The sequence below is a fragment of the Salarias fasciatus genome, chromosome 9, assembly GCF_902148845.1.
Source record: "Salarias fasciatus chromosome 9, fSalaFa1.1, whole genome shotgun sequence".
Classification (NCBI taxonomy): domain Eukaryota; kingdom Metazoa; phylum Chordata; class Actinopteri; order Blenniiformes; family Blenniidae; genus Salarias; species Salarias fasciatus.
Window position 1 is genome coordinate 858636 of NC_043753.1, and position 22038 is coordinate 880673.

At 45.0% G+C, this 22038-nt stretch overlaps 1 non-coding gene and 1 pseudogene across 1 annotated transcript; both read left to right on the top strand.

Moving 5' to 3' along the window:
• Positions 1–22038, top strand: part of LOC115394657 (SCO-spondin-like) — a 136523-nt pseudogene that overhangs the window by 89544 nt on the left and 24941 nt on the right.
• trnas-aga (transfer RNA serine (anticodon AGA)) lies at positions 1079–1160 on the top strand. The gene has a single exon. It is a non-coding gene; the product is annotated as a tRNA-Ser (tRNA).

Below are 22038 nucleotides of genomic sequence, written 5' to 3' on the forward strand. Positions count from 1 at the left end.
AGACACCACAGAAGAAGAGGGCTGCAGCGCTGCAGGCTCTCTGCATGTTAGAAGAAGAGTGTGAGCCGGTAAGACGTGGTGACATGTTCAATGATGCGATGCAGCGTTTTTCCAGTAAAAGAGAAGAACTGAACCATCGTTAGTTAAACTGGATCACAAGTAGTTCCTGGACTCAAAAGACCTGAACCCTTGTGGATCTGTGAGCTAGCAGCGGTGAGCTAGCAGCCTTTCCTGTCAGCAGCAGCCTCATCTTCAGAGGAAAACGCCGAGCCATGGCTGACTTCATCTGCTTCGCTGCCCTCGGCTCCACCTTCAGCTCATCTCTGTTTACTTCTCAGACAACTTACAGGCGGAAGCTGAGCAGGAAAAAGTCGACTGTGATTGGCTGTGGTCACGCACATTTCTGCCTTGTCTGATCGAGAAAATGTGCTCACAGCTGATCACCGTGATCGACTGGAAATTAATCGTGATCACTAATCGTGATCATACAATCGCCCAGGCCTCTGTGGAGGTCTGTTTTCTGTTTGTTTTGCGGCTAATGGGAGGCGGTCGCTTAAGAAAATATTCCGCTTGGTGTCATCTGAAAGTGAAGCTCTGCTAGTTTCACATGAGACCCACTGTGTTGAGGCTTTTGTTTCTGTGTGCTGGTGAAGCAACCACTGCTGTTCCTCGTCCAGTTGTGTTATTCTGTCACTGCAGTGATGATAGTGAGAAAATTCCCTTTGGTGGAGAAGCCGGGTTACATCAGGGTCATGACCCAGGGTCTTATACACAACAAGCATGAACTCCACCACTCTGAGTGAAGGAGGACGAACACAGGCCTCCAACTACTGGTTCATGAGTATCTACTCTACAGTTAGGGATCCATTCACCACATACTGCGATCTATTTAGTTACTGGGAAGTTCAGCATGACTAGAGACTTCGTTGTCGGCAGGATTCGAGGAAGTGATGCTACAATCTGCTGCCATCTTGTGGTCCACCTGAGGAACTACATCTGATTTTTCCGATGTCAATGAATGAATTTACTGTGACTGCATGTTTCCTGCTCTGAACTCCACCACCTGGAGGTGAGCAGGGTTGTCGTGGCCGAGTGGTTAAGGCGATGGACTAGAAATCCATTGGGGTCTCCCCGCGCAGGTTTGAATCCTGCCGACAACGTGAGCTTTAATAATGCTGAACCTCCTGAAAACAGTAAAAAAAAACATTTCAGCAGGCTTCCAGAGTAAATCCACCAGTCAGCTTTCCTGTCACTGGTTACAATCAATGAACACACTGCGATTTAGATTTCACTCCTGTCATGAAAATATTTGATTATATATATTTTTATTTTTGGCTGTAGTACATTTAAAATGGAATTATTTAGTATTTTGTTGAGTGGAGACTCAGGGTCAACGAGCCTCACCTGCTGGACTCCACACCTGCTCATCATCAGGGGCGGGTCTATATAAGAGGAGTGAGGTCTGCCTCAGCGGGGGTTTTGGGATGACAGAGGCCACACCATCAGTGTCTCTGTCTGAGTATTTCAGTGTGTATTAAGTTTGACTGAAGAGATATAATTTGTTTCAGAAACACCTTTCAGTTACTTGAGTCGTCCCACCACATCTCTCCTTCTGTCATTTTTGTAGATTTAGTGGGGGGTAGTGTGGAGATCACACTACCTCCTTCTGGAACCCCTTTGTGGAACTTTTCTTTCTTTTGGTTGTGGTTTTCTTTGTTAGTTTCCCTTCTATACGACACTCACCCTAATTTACTCAGGTTGGGTTTGGGGAAACGTCACACTCCCATGAGAACAAATGAACATCTGATTCAAGTTGAAACTGCAGAAAACCGTTACGGCTCTGATCCAGCGTTCCGTGGCCGGCTTCTTCACAGGTGGAACAGCAGCTCCCCCTTGAGGCCCTCTGTGCCACTGCACAGGTGTGTTCGTGCCACACTGATTCTTCAGTTTCTCATAATTTCGAGTGTTGCTGGCTGCCCTCTGGGCGGCAGCTCTGGATGCACGCCTTGTAACGTGTTTGATTTTTTTTATTGGCGGACAGGGATACTGGTGTGTGCTTGTGGAACTCAGCCGGGGCTCCACCAGGCTCTCTGCAGGTCTGAGTGTCCTCCGTTTCACTGGGCTGTGAACTGCGAGCGCCTCCATGGACTCCGCATGCCTCTTGTGTGGGCTGAACATGCCTGGAACATGTGGGACAGAACATGGCTCGGGAGGGACGATACTCACAAATAACACGCCGATGCCATTTTCCGACTTTCATATTGCACTTGAACGCACCGCCGTGTGAATTCATTCTTCGACGTTCACGCTGTGTGATCTGTGTTTTCAGCGAATGATAACAATGACTTTACATCCCAGTGAGGATCGGGTCTCGTTACAGAGCCTGGATCTGAGTCTGAAGAGCAGAACAGGAGTTTTATTAGTATCACGAGTCTTTGTGAGATGAAGCTGGTCTCCAGCAGGAGCAGTCTGAGTCTGGACTTTAACCGAGTTCCCCGGTGAAGTGAGGAAAGCCGCCGGCTGCAGGAGCAGGTCCGGCGGAGCGGCGAGGGGCTGAGGCGGGGAACAGGAGCTGACTGGAGGTACAGGTCCAGGCTGACCGCCACATTCCACATGAAGTGTGTCGTTCCGCTCTGCTGTCCGCAGTAAATATGTTGCTATTTTAATCCATCAGCATCGTTACACATCCTCTGCGCTGCTTTCTGTATGAACCGCGCAGCTGCGGTAGTCAGGAGGCTGCAGTGTGGCGAGTCCCGGTCGATGGTAACATAAAGAGGCCGTAGTGACACCACTGGAACACCAGCTGCCGAAAAACAACAAAGGAGGAGGATCCCACGATGGCGTTGCTTAATTCGCCTTATTATTTAATTACGGACTTACTTTTGTAGCATCTTTGATGTAGTTCTTATTTTTTAACCGGTATATTGAGTTCTGTGAGTTCCTATGTTTTCAAGTAACCTGAATGCACCGCTGTGGCCTGAGTGGCTGGGAGGGAGCAGGGGGCGGGGCCAGGAAGCCAGCATGTGTGCACATGTTGGAAAAACGGAGAGAGAGCCGCCTCTCAGCTGTTTTTTCTTAAAACTGTTGTTTTGAGACCCGGTCCGGATAAGCGGTGGATGGATGGAAGGAAGGATGGAAGGAAGGATGGATGGATGGATGGATGGATGGATGGAAGGAAGGAAAGGGGACGTTGATCGGCTGGTTTTGCTCATTCGTATTTAATTTCTCGCCCCCCCTAGAAGACCTATACAGGATAAACAGCACTGAAAGCTTCTTAGATCTGTGTCTTTTACTGCGCTGCTTCCTTGCTTTTCCTCCTTCCTCCGAAAACACTCTGTTCAGTTGACTCCATCCCAGTCTCATCCATGTGCACATCCCACTCGCTGTGATTGGTCAAACCCACTTTGCCAGTACGGAAGTCGAGATAACTGACAAGCGTTTCCATATCAGCTGTTTGTGAAATGGAACATTCCTCAGAAATCCAGCCTGAACTTTTGAACATGTTGTGCCTCTTCTGTGGAATCACTTCCATTTCATTTCGCGTTGCGTTCAAGGACCTCCTCGGCGGTGTGGCGCATTCAAAGACAGTTGGTGACGACTGCTGGCTCTCCTCTGGGACTCAGACGTGTAAACAGCTGATTGTTAAAATATTGATTTGCATCTACAGGGTTTCCTGCAGGATAAAAGTTTAGCCAGGGGGGAACGTGTGTGTGTGTGTGTGTGTGTGTGTGTGTGTGTGTGTGTGTGTGTGTGTGTCGGGGGGAAGCGATGCCGAGCAGCGCGCTGCTCACACGGAGTGTCCAAGCGGCCGCCGCTGCTGCTCCGCGGTGCGCAACTGCTAATTAGCCGCAGACGCGGCACTATTTTTTTATTTATGTTTTTCCTGTCCGTTGTCCGGGTGCTGCAGAATTTAGCGCGAGCCGGGCGCCCGGACTGAAAAGGTCTGGCAGAAACCCTCATGGGACGATTGTATTTTCACTGACCTGCTGCAGTGACGCTGCTCTGATAGTAAACATGCTACGTCTTGGTGTAGCACACGATGTGCTGTTATGCTAGGATAGCTCCGATGCACCACAGACAGGCTGCACTGTGTTTTCCTTTCAACTTGTAGTGATCCCACACTTTGCGTCCCAAAACGCTTCCTATTATTATTATTATGGTAGAAAACATTCACCGCTTGCCCCGTGTGGCAGATAACCCCGCTGTTTACTCGCCAAACAGAAAATTCATCTGCCGTTTGCGGCTGTTAATTTCAGACGTTGGTGGTAATTCTAACTTTTTTGCGCTATTCCCCTATCAGCTGATGATTTCTTCGAGCACCCAACCTTACCATCTGAAATAACTTTTATAGCTAACACAGAATAAACACAGGACACTGAAAAGTTCTAACTCACCGCTTCTGCAAAACAGCGCCGTGCAAAATGCCGTCAGCAGACAGAGACTGGAGGATTTGTCTTCTTCTGACCCGGAAAAAGAAATAATTCCCACTGCTGCCTGGCGACTTCGTCTTCAGGAAAGCCAAATAAAACTGCCTTTCCAGGATGTCCAAATAAACATTTTCTGGGAGCCCTGTTCTCTGGATCTAACGCCAACACACACACCAGGCACAGAGAACCAGGGCCGGGTCTCAGCATGACCATATAAGGAAGCCGGATCACATCTACGTCTCAACGGTCCGGCTTGAAAACCCTCAGAGAACCAGAGCCTTCACAGCCAGGCAGAACGTTTTCAGGGCTTGCGGGCAAAGACATGAACCGCATTACTGGATACTTTGGTGTCGTTTCACATTGGTATCAGACTATTTAATAGAGTTTACAGGTTTAAAAAAGAGGTCCACTGATCAACGTCCCCTTTAACAAACTAGCATTAAGAATCCAACTCATCTTCCTGTCATGCTGCTGGATGTTACATTATCATGTTCCAGTGCGTCTTGTGGCCCAAAAAATACAGTATGTAGTAAATGGGGAGAAGAGAAACAAGAAGGAGGAAAAACAGCAACTCTGCCCCCTCGTGGTGGCCGAGGCAGAGGACGTGACAGTTGCTGACAATTAGAAGAAGCGTGGTATCGGCAGGGTATCGGTATTGGCCGATGCTACACAGCCAGGTATCGGAATTGGTATCGGCGACCAAAAAATGGTATCGGTGCAACCCTAGTTCCTGTTACTCTTCCACTGGTCATAGTAAATAAACACACTTCCTATGTTTAAATGGGACTTTTCATTACTCTATGAATCTGAATAATTCTTATTCCTCTATCATTCCGCTCTAGAAGGGCCGTGCAGATGCCTGCAAACTGTGTTCAGAATTAAGTTTAGGCAGGATGAGGCAGGGAGCTGAAAACACAAGGTTGTGGGTTTGAATCCAGGCTGGGACCTACTGACCAAACTGGTTCTTTTTTTTTTTTTTTTTTAAATTTTATTTTTTCATTGGAAGAGCAAAGAACATATACCTTGTCTTTTGGGCATAAAACACGTGTACAAACCTACATCGTGGGTACATATATGCTCCTCACTAGTCCAGAATTTAGTAAGAAAAACAAAACAAACGCGTAACAAATCAAAACTAGTAAAAATAGAACAGTAACAGAGGGTGGGATGGGAGGGCTTACTCCACTTTGTCTCATATAGGAAAGGAACGCAAAGTATGTATCTTTAACACAGCCAAGAACAAAAATCAAAATGTATGAGTGCTATTCATAAAACCAAAATTATTCAGTCAACAGATAATACAGGCTTAATATAGTTTGTCCACTTTGACCACATCTCAAAAAAACATTCCTTCTGACCTCTTAAAGAAAATGACAGTTTCTCCATAACGTAAATATCCTGTACAATATTGATCCAGTCTTTAACATTGGGTGCTTCAGGCTTTAACCATTTCCTAGTAATAGTCTTTTTGCTTGCTGCCAGAAGCATTGACAGTAGTTTTTTTATCCAGCAGAGTCCAGTTATCCCATGCAATGTCTCCTAAATAAAGCACTTCAAATTTACAAGCAATTTTTTCAATGAAGATGTTGTTTAAATGTTCACACAGCTGTTCCCAAGAAGGTTTGATCACTGGGCAACTCCAAAAAATATGATGATGATTTGCATTTGTTGTTGAGCAAAGTCTCCAACATGTGTCCATTCCATTCTGATATTTTTTCTGGGCAGGAGTAATAAAAATTTTTCAATGTTTTTCCAACAGAATTCCCTCCATGTGTCGGAGCTTGAAGTCATCCATTGTAATTTGTAGATCTTTTCCCAGTTTTCAAATGAAATAACCAGATGACCTTCTTTTTCCCACTTCTTCCTTATGTGGTCCGTGTCATCCTGTGGAGATAGTTGAATACCATCATAAAGCCTGGAGACCACTTTAGTGCAAGAACCCGATTTCAATAACCTCTGGAACACATTTAAAAATCCTGAATCGGTTGATTCACTCATTTCTCGAAGATTTTGATTAAAATAGTTTCTGACCTGCAAATATCTGTAGAAATCATCCTTTTCCAACCCATGAGATCTCTGAAGTTCCTCAAAGCTCTGCAACACCCCCTTCTGGAGAAATGTATTTAATTGGTTAAGCCCTTCTTGATCCAACTTTTGAATCTTCCGTCCGTTTTGTTTGGTTTAAAGGCCGAGTCAAATGCACACCACCTTAACATTTTCATCTGATTACCCAATTTACAAATTTTAACTATCTTTTTCCAAGAATCTAACATGGTGTGTAACATTGGATCAGGCATCAGCTGTTCTTGTAAATCTTTATCCATTAAGACAGATATTAAAGGTGTTCCTCCCACCGATGTACCTTCTATATCCTTCCATCCAGCTGTATAAGATTGCGAACACAGACAGATTAATGGTCTCAGCTGAGCAGCCAAGTAGTAGTCCTGCAGATTGGGAAGACCCAGACCTCCTTTTCCCTTCTTCACCTGCAGGATTCTGTACTTTACTCTCGCTCGTTTCCCTTGCCAGATGTATTGTGATATTAATCTGTCCCATTCTACAAATTGCCTTTCCGGTTTCTGGATTGGTAAACACTGAAACAAATACAGTAAGCGTGGGAGAATATTCATTCGGACCGATTCTATTCTGGAATACAGATTCAAAAAAAAGGGATCAAATTCCATCTTTGTATGTCTGATTTTAACTTTAAGGTTAAGGATTCATAGTTGGCCTCAAACATCCCGCAAAACTTCTTAGTAAGAATGACCCCTAAGTATTTTATAGATTCTGATTCCCAATTCCATCAGTATAAGTTCCTGATTTTGCTTGGTGGGCTGTAGTTTAGAGTTAAGACCTGAGTCTTGTTAACATTAATCTTGTAGCCCGACAATGAGCTGTGTTCCTTAATCATCTCCATTAATACTGGCAGAGTTTGTGTTGGGTTTGTTATAGTTAACAATAAATCATCCGCAAATAAGGACAACTTTTGTTCACCAGATGCCAACAATACTCCTGTTATGTCAGACCTCTGCCTTATCCATTGGCTTAATGGCTCTACAAAAAGGGCGAAGAGGAGTGGCGAAACACAGCAGCCTTGTCGTGTACCTCTTTCCAAAGTGAAAGAGTCTGATAAATCTCCGTTAATTTTTATTCAAGCTGATGGTTTATCGTACAAAGCGGCAATTACATCTATTAGGGTCTGGTGGAAAGCAAATTTCGTCATTACTTTGTAAAGAAAAGACCACCTGACTGAGTCAAACGCCTTTTCTGCATCTAAACTAAGTATAAGAGTCTCAATTTTTTGCTTAATGGTATAATTCAAAATATGCAATGTTTTTCTGATGTTGTCTTGGGTTTGTCTCTGTCTGATGAAGCCTGTCTGGTCCTTATGTATTATATCTGGTAGAATATTCTCAAGTCTTTGTGAAATTATGGCAGTAAATAATTTATAGTCAATATTTAACACACTCACTGGGCGGTAGTTACCACAATGCAGCGTATCCTTCCCCTCTTTGGGAATCACTGAGATAATTGCATCTCTCCATGAAGGGGGGATTATTTTCTTTTCCAACACACAATTGAATGCTCTTAATAAAGTAGGGATTAAATGCTCTTGCATTTCTTTATACCACTCGGAGGTAAAGCCGTCCGTTCCTGGAGATTTACCACCTTTTAACTTTCCGATAACTGATCTTAATTCTTTTTCAGTAATTTCTGATATTAACAAATCATTTTGTTCAGTTGTGACTGTAGGGAGAGGGAGCTGAGAAAGAAAGGTGTCTATCTCATGTTCGTTGTTTAATTTCAGTTGGGAATATAGGGACTTGTAAAAATTTTTAAAGCATCTCTTAATATTTTCCAATCTTGTTTCCACCCTATTTATATTTATGTTGTGAATTTTATGAATATTTCTCTCTGCTTGTTGTTTCCGCATTTTAAAAGCCAGGAGCTTAAGTGATCTACCGCCTGCTTCATAGTATTTCTGTTTTGTGAAGAGAAGTTTCTTTTGTATGTCTTGTGTGTTTAATTCATCTAATTCCCTTTTTAGGTCCTTAATTCTAGTTCTTGTTGCCTCTTGGAGGGTTTTGGAGTGTTCTTTTTGAAGCTTTTTTAATTCCTCTTCCAAATTCTTTTGTTTTTGTTGTCTGATTTTCTTTTCATTGGAAGAGATAGCGATTATTTTCCCTCTAATTACTGCTTTCAGAGCATCCCAAAGTATTGTTGGCCCCACCTCTCCATTGTCATTCTCTACCAAATATCTATCAATCTCATTTTTCATATTTTCTTTAATAATTGTATTGTTCAATAAGTTTGTATTCAACCTCCACAAAGTGGATCTCCTATTTTTATTCAGAAGAAGAGAAATATATATTGGGCTGTGGTCTGAGATGGAGCTTGAGCCAATTTCACAACGTTGTATTCTGTGGACATCATTTTTAAGCATAAAGAAGTAATCTATCCGTGAGTATACATTATATGAAGAGGAATAGTGTGTGTAGTCACGGCTAGTTGGATTCTCTTCCCTCCACACATCCACAATACCCAGTTCCTCTATCATATTTATAATTCTTTTACTGGTGTTTTTTGTGTTACTTTTTCCATTTGATGAGTCCAATTTTGGAATCAGTTTAACATTAAAGTCCCCTGCACATATCATTATCCCTTGACTTTTGGTTGCTGCCAGTTCAAATATAGATTTGTAAAAAGACCAGTCACTACCAGGAGGAGCATAAACATTAATTAGACTTACCAAGACACCATCAATTTTCCCCGCAATTAAAATAAATCTACCTTCCTTATCTTTATGTTCTGTAATATGTTCATACTGCAGGGAGCTCGAAATTAAGATTGCCACCCCTCTTCGCCTCCCCGAGCCATGTGAAGAAAAATATACAAATTTAAAACCCATCTTATTCAACTTGGCATGTTCAGAATCATCTAGATGGGTTTCTTGTAACATTGCTATTTGAACCTTATCTCGCTTTAGTTTAGATAAAACTTTCCATCTCTTTTTCGGATTATTTAAACCATTTATATTAAAAGAAACCACTTTTATTAGTGTCCCTTCCATTTAAGTAACGTTTTCCCCCATTGCACTCGTAACACTGGAGAGCCCCCTCTTACCCACCTGAACAAATGAAATATTAACAAACAGAACATGAACACTCGTACTCATGACAATGAAAAATGAAATCAGTTCAGCTTCCAAAGCAGGGGTCTATTGGTTAGACCCTGTTGAGCTTCTTAATAGTAGCCCCGAAGGGAAGTCCTCCTAAGTCTGCTGGGGAGGGCCCTTACTAATGGCAGCAGCCCAGGTCAGAATGGACCCCATTGAACCTTTTTGTAAAACCACTGTCTTTAACTCAGCCCTCCGTGCATTTAAATCCAACCGCGGGTATGACCAAGGAGGAAGAGAATCAGTCAAAGGGAGAGAGAAATCCACAAAAAAAAAGAAAAACGAAAGAGGGGGGGTGCAGGGGCAGCGGCTGGATCTCAAGAATCTGGTGGTGGTGTTCTTCTGAATGCCCGGAGCTTCTCTTTGTAGCTTTCACCTCTTGCAGAGCTGGATGTGCCTCTCTGTGTTCTCCCCTCTTTCCTGGTCCAGGTCAGCTGCTCAATCTGCTCCTTCAGGGATTCTGGTGATCTGATGACTTTTACCTTGTAGCCTCTTTTAGCCATATCCTCAGTAGCTTCCTCTGTGGTGTCGTAGGTTCTGGCACCCTCTTTGTATTTCACTCGCAGCCTCGCTGGAAAAAGGGTCTGAAACGGGACCCCATCTTCTTTAAGGGTCCTCCGAACCTCCGTATATTCCCTCCGTTTTCGAAGGATGGCTGGTGGGTAGTCGTTGTCAAGATTTATTTGTTTTCCGTGCCATTTAAATCCTTTACTTTGCCAGGCCTTGCGCAGCACGGACTCTTTCGTTTTGTAACTGAGGAATCGGACAATTATTGAGCGCGGTGATGCGCTCTCTGGCGGCTGCGGTCCCAGTGCGCGGTGCGCTCGTTCTATTCGCAGGTCCGTCCCGTCTTCATCCAATCTGAGCCCCTCCTTCAGAAAAGTCTCCACGAATGCAATCATCGACTCCGTGTCTTTCTCAGCACCTTCCGGCACCCCGTAAATCCTGACATTCTCTCGCCTGGAGCGACTTTCCAGGTCCGCCACTTTATCCTCCAGCATCACGTGTAATTTTAGCAGCCCTGCCACCACCTCCTCCGTGCTCTGAACTCTCTCCTCGGTTCTCCCCTGCCTGTCTTCCACTTCGCTAATTCTAGCATTTGCTTTTGTAATTTCCTCCTTGATCGTCGTTAGTTGCTCCTTATTTTCCTGCCGGAACCCTCTCAGTTCTTCGAGTAGCATCTCTAAGCTAGCCATCTCTGCCGCTAGCTTAGCTTTAGCTCTTACTTTTGTCTCTAAAACTTCTTTATCCCGTCTCTGCAGGCGTTATGTATTAATTGGGGCGTTGTTAGCCGTCTTACCCCCACGATATGTTTTTCGTGATGTGATGATCCTCTGCTGAATGGGAGTATTTCTGTAATTTCTTCGGTTCTCTCGGGAGCTTCTTTACCGGGCTGCCATCACTAAGGTGTTCCGGCTGGAAGTCCCTGACCAAACTGGTTCTGGTTGTGTTTGAGTTGAAATAAACGGTTCATAAAGGATAAACCGTGTTGGCCAGATCAGGAATAAGCAAAACAAGTTAATGAAGCGATCTGAAATGCAGGAATACATTTAAGCTGCAACACAATGATATAGTATAGGTGGGGGGGCTGCTTCATCTCTCTCTCTCTCTCTGAGGCCCTTCCCCTAAAAAAACAAAAACAGAACCAAGTGTGAGCACACCTCACACAAATATGATGCATGTAAAACCTTATAAAATCCAATGTTCACAGTAAACCACTAAACACAGTCACTCGTGTGATTCTCTCCCCATCGCTGCATAACTAACCGACACACAGTGGGGGGGCTTTTTTCACTGCCAACATTTCTTGGGTGTTTTTTTTTTTTTTTAAAGCATACAAAGTTTAACATGTAAGTAAGATTATATACATAAATACTTATAAAATGACAGGGTTGTGATCAGACAAACAAAGTCACTCTTGCCAGGACTCCCTACGTGGATCTTCCACCCAAACGATGGCTGTGTGACTTTCCACCACAAGAGTTATGTTTTGTTTTGTTGTCTTTTTCTTTTCTTTACGTTTTCTCTTTTTCTCCAAAAGTAACGTACAACACACGTGTATATAACTTTCATAACTTGCAAAAGTTACGTGCCACACACTAAAACAACACACAAGAAAAGCAATGTCTTTCAAACGTTGTGTGCAACGCACAATAAAAACAATGTTACCCACAGGATGTAACAAAACAGGAACATCACCCAAATTAAGAAAAACTAAAGAGCACTCTTCCACTCTGCAATGGTGAGGCCAGATGCTGGACAGTACCTTTTAGCTTTCAGCTGGGTGTGGTTCTATACTTTCATTCTTCGCCTGACCAGGTTTTGCACAGGCAGCGGTAATCTTCTTCGGCACGTCTTTTCTTCTGCGGCTCTCCACTAGTGACCGGCTCCTGGTCCTCCAGAGCAGCCGTCTGCTGTCTCCGCTCACGGTGCCGATGTCTAGCAGGTGGTGCTGAGGCTGACGGAGCTGTTCCACTCTGAGACTGTCGATGGATGGGAAGGTGTCCAGCCGCCAGCATACGGAGTTGGAGCGGAGTAGGAGGGGCCCGATTGGGGGAAAGTTAACCGTCCTGAGTGCTGTGCTCCTTGCCGGTCTTGTGCTGCTTGGGTGGTACTGGTGCCAGGCACATCCGTTCCAGTGCCTGCAGCAAAAGACACTGCTTGGCCACTGACAGTACGACGTTGGCGGATCACAGCCTCACCCTCACGGTTTTCCGGCTCAGTAAATTCCATGGCGTCACGTCCATGCTGAAGTGGTGCGGATGGGGGATCCCTGGCCTCCATGAGGGAATCAGCTGTAAGTGTTTGTGGGAGGTCCACACCTTTAAGCAAGGTGTCACGGTTTGTCTTCCTCTGCCGCTCAGCCAGCCTGGAGGGGCGCAAATCAAAAACATTTTTAGAATGCATTCTCATTTAAACACATCCTGAAGGTAGGAGTAGGTAATAAATATGCAACTAACCAGCTGTTAACTGTGGTTATGTTGATAGGAGCCAGCACTAAGTTGGTTGCCTGAAGTTCCCTGCAGTCTTCAGTCAGCTGCCTGATGTGACTGTAGACCAGAACAGTTGACTGGGCAGTGGGTGAGACTTTGCCACTGTTGTCTTTTGGCCTATTTCTGCCTGCGGTTAATTCCTTGGAAAGTTTTAGGCAAACGCAGGCCGAAATCCTGTTGGCATCAGGTTTGTGGGCAACCTGTCCACCAGTCATATACATTCTGTGGAAAGATGGAACAGATTGGTATTGTGCCTCTCCATGCAACTAACACATATGAAGAGTAATAATCAACTTTTTGAGCTGCATTTCATGTAATTTCATGTTTGCTGTACAAAGTGCTTTACAGAGCAAAAATTAAGCACAAATACTTAACAGTACGCATGAAAGTGGAGCGGAGATTAAATTAAAAGGTATAGACCATTCAGTGACGTGGGATGTGATAGACCGTCCCTTTTTAATGTTCAAACAATACTGTTATGAACAGTTTAGAATAAATGACATATCTATAAGGTCACACCACATTAACACATTAACTTTAAGATCTTCCACCTATTTTGCTTCAGGGAACAGGATGATTTCGAAAAAGACAATTTCCTGACATCCTTTCCACGCATTATGTACAGAATAGGCATATAGATGTAGCCCCATGGATTCACTGTGCATCCAGCTTCTTTTTTGCCTTAGGAATACGCCATAAATTTGATCATTGAACTAACTAACTAAGAGAGAGAAATCATTTTGGAGTCAACTACTCGTCTGACTAAAGGCCCGTCCATGCTTCACATGTCCGCGTGGGTGCGCGTTGCGCGTTGGTCCGCGTGACGTAAAAATCGTCATGAATTCCTGTCCGCTAGGGTCCGCGGACGTCCGCGCAGCAGCCAGAAATTGAGACCGCGTTGCGCATTGCGCGCAGGTCGCGGAAGTGTGCGCCTGCGCCAGAGCGCCATAGCAAACAAAACATGACGGTAAAAGTGAAAGTAGACGGAGCTCCAGCCTGATGGCTCCACTTAAAGACACCGAAAGAGTGAAAAACTCGTGGAAAGAGAGAGAGACTGTCTGGAGGGAGGAGAAGGTCTGCAGACAGAAGTGAAAAAGTAACTAATCGCTCCGGCGCCGCCCCGCGATTCAGAAACAGAAAAAAAAAGGCTAAATAAACTTTAATACTTAAAGATAATGGACTGACAATGTATGTGCTTAATTTTCTCTAAATAATCCGTAATAAAGGAGCAGATAAACAGTCTGTAGAGCCGGAAAAGCTTGTCGAGGCTGCGTGGATCACCGCGCCTGCATGAGACGCGCACAGCTGAGCTCAAAATGTAGCATGGGAGAAAGCGCGTCCGCATCGGTGGTGCGCGGACCTTCCAAAGCGGACGCGGAAACGCGTACATGTGAAGCATGGACGGGCCTTAAGTCGACACTGACAAACGCACAATAACATGTAATCAAAGCATCCCCAGCGGAAATATTGCCTTTCAGATGCTTGCAGGCCAGGTGCCGAGCCACTGCGCCTTCGAGATGCTCTCCAGGGTCCAGCACAGGTGGTCTTCTTTGAATTTAAAGACAGTGTTTGTGGACTCCGGTCGAAGGCGTGTAGACAGCTGTACAGCCGCAGTATCTCTCCCTTTTCACTGGTGGACAGGGCAGTGATGGTGCGGTTGAGAGAAACCAGGTACTCTGCCAAGTCATCAAGCTTTTCCCAACCGGTACTCCACTTGAATCACACTGAAGACAAAGAACACAAAACAAACTCCTCTAATCAACTCTACAGACATGCAGCAAGCAAAACGAATTAAAAAGTGTCTCAGATGTTCAGTGGTTGCTTTACCCGTGCTGATGGGCTTTGGCCGCCAGGCCAGGTGTCCACACTGTCAGAGACATCACTGTCGCTCTCCACTGCTTCCAGCCGGTGGCCTACCTCAGCCTGTGAGAAGCCAAACAGTAATGAAAAAGAAACTCAGTCCAAGTTAACTGTTATTACACTATGTGGTACAGAGTAGTCTGAATGTGTTGACCACCTGAAGATCACCTTCCAGTTCTGGCAGAATGTCAGCAGTGCCTTGCTGCACGGGGTCCAACAGGTCTCTGTCAGTCTGAGTGAAGTTGTGCGGATGAAGTCTTCAGTTATTTCACTGTGGTGTAAGAATTCTCTTTTGAATGGCCTGCTGACCTCCTGAGGCTCGATCAAATCAGTGCTCTCCTCTGAAAATTCTACCTCTGGCAGAATGGCAGCAGTCTCTCTCTGCACAAGGTGGAACAGGTCAGTCTGTGAAGTCACAGAAAAGTTAAACGTCAAGTGCAATTTCACTGATGAATGATCAGTAAATGCACCATGTCTTTAGAATTGTCTGTAGTGATTGTGAATAGCATGTTGACCACCTGTGGCATCACTGCATCAGTGTCCTCCTCCAGAAGATCCCCTTCTGGCTCTGGCAGAATGGCACCAGCATCACCCTGCACAGGCCCAGCAGGGCTCCTCTGCAGTCAACTGCAACGCGCTCACCTGTCTTTAAGAGAAGCAGGGACATACGCATACAAAGGTACAAGTGACATAATCAGTTTGATTGCAGTTTGACAGTGAGGTCACATTAATGTCTTACCAGTAGGTTTTCCAGGAGGTATGAATTCCGGCATGAGTTGCTGTCCGAGGACTTCATTGCTGAGGTCATTGACATTGCTCATCAAATGCACATCATGCAGCTTTGTGCCAGATGTGTCGGGTGCATGAAGCATTTGACGAGCATGATCCATGTTCCGTCGGGCCGCACCCTCCAGAACATACATCTGCGTATGCAGAGCATTGCATCGGAACCCTTGAAGACAAATTATGTATATAGTTTAAATCTTGTGATAAGTCAACCACAGTTAAATAAATAGTTAAATAAAAACCCATGTGCATGGTGAGTACCTGGAATAAAACTCCATTGGTGCCGATGAAAACTCTCCAGTGAAGAGGACCCTCGGGCACACCTCAGGACATCTCGCTCCTTGTCTCCCTTCCGGACCTTGACTCCAGTCTTGGTGTACAGTGGGATTCCCTCTGGGTCCTGGATGCAGCCCAGGTGTTTTTTCTGTGTTCTCCAGACTTTGGTCATGCTCTCCTTATTTATCAAGGCAACACCTCGTGTGTCGGTCAGCTCCCACATGGCATCCATCAGCTTCTGAATGTGCTCATGACATTGCTGGACGCCTCGTGTTGTACGCCGGCAGTATTTGGCCTTCTCGCTTGAGGTTACGCTTTGCAGAACCTCAGTCTTTGAGGGAACATGAGCTGGGTTCTTTTTAATGAGCTCTGTCTTTTTTGCCTCCTGCAGACGCTCAGAGTCCTCTGTGTGCCATTCGAAGACGCTGTCGGTCAGCCTGGAGCAGAATGTTCCATAAAGTGGATGGTGCTCAGTTGTGCAGCCACGGGTGAAGCGCCTCATGAAATGGAACATATCCAGTCTCACTATGGGTTTCCACGGGTGGAACCATTTAAGAACTGGAGTTTCACCTGTACAAAAGAGACATAATGTTCATGTTTATTCATAATTACATTATAAGGCATAGCATTGCTGTTTATTTCTGCAGTTACTTCATACAGGATGTAAACAAGTACATTTCAGTGAGTATAGACCGGAGATATTAAGGGAGTTTCATCATTGTTAACAGGATGATGCTTCTCAAGTGTATTTGAAGTATGTTAATGTAGTTCTTTTAGCCAGTCAACATGTATTAGGTAGGGTCAGGATAAAGGGAGGATTACTTACGTATATCACTGACTACACGGGCTTAGAATTTATAATAAAATACTGAGTATCTTATTCTAAATTTGATATAATTGAAGATCACATACCCATCTCATTGCAGCAGGGATTGTCCACATAAATGTTCTCTGGCTCTGGCTCCCCAGCATCCATGTACCGCCGGACAACGCCCTGACACAGCTCATCAATGCCAGCACCCTCACCAGTGGTCAGGACACAATTGAGAACCTGCCCAAATTCATTGCCAATATTTGTCATCCATGTGGCAGTCTCTCCAGGGTCACCCGCCAGCTTTTTTGTGATTTATATAAAAATAGAAAGCAGAAAAACTGTTGCCAAGCATGCAAAATAAACAGTAATGTATGTAGCTCACATATCCATGAATTCATAATTCAGTATGAATATAACTGCAACAAGTTAGACTCACATGTACCTTCTTAGTAGAGTCCAGTTTGAGGATTCTGCCACAGGTGGATGTGATCACACCTTTGACTTCATCCAGATGTCCCAGCACCTCGTTTCCATGGACGGTTTCAAACCACTGGGCAAGGGGAGGAGGGCTAAAAGCTGGTGGTGGAAGGTAGTCCACTTCCCCTTGGCCAAGGAGAACACCGCTCTTTTTGTGCATTTTACACGCCTCGAGATATAAAATGCACCGCCTTGCCCACTCCTATAGCTGTGTGTTTCCTCCAGCACTTGCTGGGCATAGCTGGAGCTGTTCCCCAAAGTCCTGGGCTTCATCAGTGTCACACAGCTCCTGTCCAAGGCCAGACGGGTTGAGGGGACAGCAGGAAATAGTTCTCTGTGAGAGGGATCCAGTTGATTTCCACTAGCCTTAGTGGAAATGCCTGAGTGGCTCATCTTCTCATTGCACACTGTGCATTTTAGCGGGAAACCCCACATTCTCATGGAGGCCCAGAAAAATAAGCGCTGCCTAAATAATGGGTGGGATCAGGGGGAGACATTGTCCTCTTTTCTGGCTTTGGTGGATAAAACCAAGTCTGGTAAGGAAAGGACTGCCGAAGGCTCCCAGAATGGTCATAGAGAACCCGAGCAATCCATTCCTGGTCCGCTGGCTTTATGACCCTTTTGAACTGAGTGGGCAAAAAGCTCACCCAGTCCACCTTGGTATTTTGGAGAGGAGAGGTCAGCGGACCAGGGCCAAAAGGGCGTTGATGTGCTGTTGGAGGCAGTGCTGGTGTGGGAGGTGTGGGAGCAGCGGAACTTTTAGAGGGATGAGGCGCTGTTGTCTCTGCTGGTGTGGGAGCAGTGGAAGATGGAGGAACCCCTGGGCAGTCTGCCATGTGTTCCAGAAGCCCGACTGCTCCTTTGACTTCAGCAGCACAGTAATCACAAGTCTCTTTACAATGAAAGTCGCTTAAATGTAATTCAAACTCATTCCCGATCACCACATCCACCACTTCGCCACACAAACTGCAAGTAACGCTGCAGGAGTCGCTGGGCTGCTGCCGGCCTGCAGCTCTGTCGGTGGAGAGCTGCTGCTGGCTCGGGGCACTGGAGGTGGAGGTGGAGGGCTGCTGCTGGCTCGGGGCAGTGGAGGGCTGCTGCTGGCTCGGGGCACTAGAGGTGGAGGTGGAGGGCTGCTGCTGGCTCGGGGCACTGGAGGTGGAGGTGGAGGGCTGCTGCTGGCTCGGGGCAGTGGAGGTGGAGGTGGAGGGCTGCTGCTGGCCTGTGACTGCAGACTGCTGCTGATGAAGACTGGCAGAGGTGGAGGTGGAGGGCTGCTGGAAAGAAGTTTTACATTTTCAAAACTTGATTACAGTGTACATGCCAACAACCCATTATGTCTACAGTATGTCTAACTTTAAGCACTGTCGTCAAGTCATTTTGTACATTGCACTGACAGTAGCTTGATTTCACCCCTCATCCCTCCCATTCTGGCTACTTTACATATGGACCTTTGCCTTCAGTGACTGGTTACCTAGCAGTATACTTTACAGTTCAAACAGTCAATTTTGCTGACCTTCTGATATCCACAAGCGCACTTGATTGGTTCCCAAAGATGTCCGTAGAGCGGACCGGCACATTCTTGAACTTTGGGGTCGAGTGACAGTTTGCGATGAGCTTCAATTCTGTCCTCCATTTTTTGGTCCTTGGACGTTGTCCTGTGGAAAACTTGAATGTCCCCGTGACGTAACGCTCCAAGATTCCTTTCCACTCCTCATCCGTATGTCCCAACTTAGGCACTACAGAAAGGGAAACGTTTCAAAACAATTCACTTCTTCAAAGCCAAAATCCCAGACGTTAAGACATTTTCAGAGACAGCATCTTTAGTTAGAGACGGGCCTGGTGCAGAAATTAAGGTATGAAGGGAAGTGGATATCCAGAAATGAGACGAAACTGAGACCTCTGACTGATCATGTAAATAATACACTTTAGAGAATACATATTAAATATGAAAAGTAATAATTCATTATAATTTGTCCAAAGGCTGGAAGTAGTTGAAGAAATGTGTTTCTCTTTTTCCCCCAAACACACAGTGTCCTGCCCTTATGCAGTGAATTTGTTTATTGTGAACTTTATTGAAATGAGTGGAGGACAGTGTGAGAGAGACGCCATTTCAGACTAGGGGTGCAACGGTTCAGTTAGCCCACGGTTCAGTTTGTTCCTCGGTTTCGGGATTACGGTTTTGGGATTACGGTTTCGGTTCGGTTTCGGTTTGTGCTTTGCATTAAAAAAACAAGAAGTTTGGATTTTCAAAAGATTCCTTTTATTTTGCTTTGAAGAAAACTAAATTATGACAATGTCTCTTAGTCTTACGTATTATTTGGCTGATATAAAATATGATGACTTTTATAAAACACGTTAAATGTAAACATTTCAAACGGTTAAAGTGCCTCTTAGCTCTCTGGCTAGTGCAGTGACTGACGACTGAAATACAACATACTGTGTATTGTACATGGTATACACTACATTACACAAACATAGGGTGACCAAACGTCCTCTTTTCCCCGGACATGTCCTCTTTCTACGTCCTGTCCAGGGCGTCCGGGCGGGTTTTTTAAATTCAAGGAAATGTCCGGGTTTTGCTGTTTCTCAGCACGTGAACGTAAACTGACCAGCGCTTTGCACACAGTACTAAGAGACTTTGCTGCGCGACGTGATTACCGAGAGGCGGTCTGTGAGCCGATCTGCGCCGCGCGCACACACACACACACACACACACACACACACACACACACACACATACACACAGATGGAGCGGAGCAGACGGGGCTTCAGACAGCGGAGCGCTTGTTCTTCTTCTGTGTTTTTTAACGGCGGATGGCACCATTTCGACAGGCGCAGTAGCGCCTCCTATCGCTATAGAGTGGGATCAGAGAGCAATCTAAATTCTATTTATTAACCCCTCTATTTATTATAATACAAGGCATGAGATCAATGCATTCCAACTGTTTACAACACTATTTATGGAGAACTGATGAATTCCTTCTCTACTTAATTCGACAGCGGAGCAGGAAAAAGCCAAAGCTTAAGAGCAGCTTCTCAGATGAACTGCAAAAAAAAGTTCCAACATCCCGAGATGAAAAATAGAATGTAGAAGAAAAGCAGGATGAAGAAAACAATTCAAGATTAAAAGTATTTATCTTATTTGTTTGTTAAGTTAGTATTTTGGTGAGACTCTTATATTCTTCTATCTTATTGCAGTTATTAAGAAGTGTATTGTTGAAGCTGGATTTCCTAACAGAAGAGTTCATATTTAGAACATTATTTAATATTTATAAAGAGTCTAAGAGAGCTATTATTTTGTTACAAGTTTTTACATTTCATTTTATTTTGTTAAAGAAGTTAGCTTCGCATCATTGAAGCACAATAAAACATGTTCATCAGCCCCCGAGAAGCTTATCTGAATTTGTGCTTCGAGCATTCCACCCCCGGTCCTCTTTTTTGAAATTGAAAATATGGTCACCCTACACAAACAGTAGTGTACATTATTTCAAAAGAAAAATTGCACATTAACTTGGGCAACTGAGTGAACCGACCCAGCCATTTAAACAACAGTTTAGGGGAAAGAATAACACAAATAAAATATCCTGCAGCAGCAACCAATCAATACAAATGTTGCCTATATTACAAGTAACAAATACTTCTGTACAGTAAGGCTTTGTAAAAACAAAAGTTGAACATCACTTACAGTAAGTTGCTGCAGATATGAGCTAGCAGCTATAGGCAATCATTTCTTTTCTTCAAGTTTGAGATTCTTCTGCAAAAACACAAGCCTGTCGACATTCTCTGGATCAAGGCGAGAGCGGCATGCACTTACAATGTCCCCTGCAGTGGAAAAAACTCTTTTGCTTGGAACAGAGGTTCCTGGGACACAGAAGTGCCTTTGAGCAACTTTTGCCAAATGTGGGAACTGACCCTCTTCCTTCTCCCACCATTCGAAAGGATTTCCATCCACATCAAGGCAGTCCCCCAACATGTATAGGGTGGCTTCCTCCTCAACGAGCACCTGGCGGGGCCTGACCGGTGCCTGCTGTGTTTTAAAGACCTCTCCAAATATCTCTGCCATGGCGGACTTCTTCTGCGGGGGGGGGAGGATGGATTCCGTTCCTCCGTGGACGATGTGGACGGCCGTGCCTCACTCTCTGCCTCTGCTGCTTGACTCTGCAAGACAGAAAATGTATATACTGCTTCTGTGAACTCAAATAAAGGACCACAATGGAAATAATGTTCTGTGTGTGTGTGTGTGTGTGTGTGTGTGTGTGTGTGTGTGTGTGTGTGTGTGTGTGTGTGTGTAAAAAAAAATTCCATTATTTTCTATTGTGGTCCTCCAAAATGTATTTGACAGATGCAGAATATCTGCATTTGTGACAATAAAAACATCAAATATAATGAAATCATATAACTACAAAAACGTAATAATCCAATAATCCCTGCTGTCCATGCTCCGGGGTTTCTGTGGTGAGGTGACTGAGGCGTTGGGAACGGGATGGCTCATCGATGAATGGCAGGGAGTTAAACCTTGGATCCAGGACTGTGGCTTTCAGGAGGTACTTTCGGAGGTCTGGGTCTGTGTACCTTTTCCCCAGGTCCTTTGTAATGGCTGCTTTAGCATCTCTGATTGCTGTGGTGTCCTCTTCTCTTGGCACCATGGCTTTGAGGATGATATCCTTCAGAGGAGGATCATTGAAGCAGTGGGGATTTTTCCGCTGCTCATGATTTTTGTCACTTTCTTCATAGGTTGCAGTATTTGGATGAGTTGTTCTGCCAGTCTCTGTTCCTCATCATTAACACTGCCAAGTTCTCCACTCTTTGGTCCGTTAGTGCTGAGTAGATGGCAGGCTGCTGTTCAGTGTCGCGCTCCAACATGTCATGTGTTGAATTCCAGCGAGTGCTGACAACATGGATTAAGATCAGTTCTTTCAAATTGAGGTATTTTTGTTTCTCTGCCAAAACACTGTTGGCTGTGGTGCTTTTGTGAGAGAAACTGATCACTCTCCTCACTCTTCCCAGCAGGCGGGACACAGCAGGGTTGTTTGACAGTGCCCTCTTGGCCGCAAGATTCACAGAGTGGGCAAAGCAGCCTGTCTGTGGCCCCGGTCCCTCGGCTTCATTCACAGCGTTGACAATGTTAGATGCATTATCCGTGGCGACTGGGATGCTGACATAGGGCCACTTCAACTTCCACTCATCCACTGCAGTGCATAATTCTCCAGCTAAGTTGGCGCTGGT